Here is a 2,283-nt window from a genome sequence, read left to right on the forward strand (position 1 = left end):
GGCAGGCCCCGCCTGGCCCGGCGGGCCGCGCGGGCGACGCGGAGGGGAGGCGGCTCCGGGGCGACACATGGCGCGCCGTGGTAGGCTGGGAGCGGCGGCGGAGGTGACGTGGCAGCATCTGGTTGGGCGAGAAGCGGCGGCAGACGTGTCCGGCTGCGGCCGGACGTGTCCGGTGGCGGCGGGGAGGAGAAAATCTAGGGTTTGGGGTGATTGGACTGCGAAATTTCGGAGGGGGGACTTATTTATAGATTCTAGGAGCTAGAAGAGTCCAAATGAGGCACGGTTTTCGCCCACACGATCGTGATCGAACGACCGAGAGCATGGAGGGGAGTTTGCTGGGTTTTGGGCCACTTTGGAAGTATGTTGGGCTGGAAGACAAAAGAGGCTTTTACGGTTACCCGGTTAACCGTTGGAGTACCAAACGACATCCAAATGGCACGAAACTTGACACGCGGTCTACCGGTGCTATACCAAGGCCGCTTGGCAAACCTCAGGCTAATGCGAGAAAGTTCAACACCTGCTCACAACAGGAGACAAAAAGAGGACGCCGGAGGGCATAGGAGTGCCGGATTGCAAAACGGACAATGGGGAAAAAGCTCGGATGCATGAAACGAACACGTATGCAATGCAATGCACATGATGACATGATAAAATGCAACACGCAAGCAAATGACATGGAAACGACGGCGAATAACTGGCAGACATCTGGCGCATCGAATCTGGGGCGTTACATCCTGTTCATCCAGCAGCAACACCACGGGGTCCTGTTCATCCAACCCCCACCGGGAACTGTTCATCCAACCCCCAGCAACACTCACTATTTATACAAAGGCAGCATCAATTGGCTTCAGTTAGCAGCAGTAGTGAAGGATTTGCTTGATCGCTCGGGTTCAGTGACGCGTAGCCTGCAGTGCAATCGCTCGGGTTCAGTTAGAGCCCAACGCCTCGCACCCACGCGCGTACGGTATGAGAGAAATGTGCATCGCTCGGTCCCCGACCACCCACCGTAACCGGGAACTCCCTGATATTTTCCTCGCCCTCCCTTCTACCACGGTTTTTTCCGTCATGGACGGCCCAAAGAATGTCATGCAGCTGTGTCTCCGGCCCGCCCAGGATGAAAAGCCCATTTTCTGTCATGACTTTCTGTCATAAAAGTAGGAGCCCACCACATCTATGATGATACCGGGTTTTGTCACAATTATCGTCATAGAAGTGTCATAAGTATGACAGGAAAAAATTTCATTCGGCCCAAAATGTCATGGATGTGTCTTTTTTTGTAGTGGAGACAAGGTAAAGTAAGTGAGCATGAAGTAAGAGGCACAAAATAGTATAAGCTCACAATATACTAAACATACTAGATAGCAAGATAAGCTTGAGGGCATATGTCTCACACCATATGATAGTTTCCTGGTCTCACACGAACAAAACCACAAACCAACAAACCAAAGCAATGAAGGTTCAACGGAACAAAAGCAAAGCGACACAAGACATGACACAAGACTCGCAAATCCTACACTCTCTCTCCCCCTTTGGCATCGAGACACCAAAAAGGCAGAGAGGATACCAACGACCCAGGTGGTGGTAGAACTCCAAGGCATCACCAGTCATGTTCCTCCTCCTCAGACTCCTTTGTAGCACGGGATGAAGATCAAACTCTAGTATCCTCCTTAGACTCACTCAATCAGCAGTGTTGACTGATCCACGGTTCCTCATCTGTGATCCTCTCCTTGTAGCCACTCGCAACCTCAAGACCAACCTGCCTCATAATAGCCTTGTCACGATGCTGAGACATCTTGGCGTTCACATGAGCCTTGTACTGACCCTTGGCCTGCATGTAGAATAGAGCCTTCATCTTGGTCTTGAGCTTCTTATCCCATGAGGGCTCTGCTCCAGAGGGCACATAGTCCTCATCATCGTCAGCATCAGCCTCTGCCTCAACCTCGTTAGCACCTGACATAATCCCAGACTTCGGAACCAAAGTGCCCCAGTTCTCCTTCTTCCTCAGATGCTTGATCTCATGAGTGATCAAGTCACCAGTCTCCAGCACGACACCAGGATAAGTGTGCTCCCAAGCCTTCTCAATAAGTAACATGATAAACGGACCATATATAGGGCACTTGCGCTCGGAGATAGCGGAGAGAAGCTCAGACCACATGACATGAGAGATATCCAGGGAATCTCTAGTGTTTTCTTCCTTCTTGTGCTGACAGATAAGTAACATGTCCACGAGAAACGAATGAACCATATCCCAGTTCCCAATGCGTGGGAAAAGAGTCTCCCTGA

Source organism: Triticum dicoccoides, chromosome 2B (assembly GCF_002162155.2).
Source record: "Triticum dicoccoides isolate Atlit2015 ecotype Zavitan chromosome 2B, WEW_v2.0, whole genome shotgun sequence".
Lineage (NCBI taxonomy): Eukaryota > Viridiplantae > Streptophyta > Magnoliopsida > Poales > Poaceae > Triticum > Triticum dicoccoides.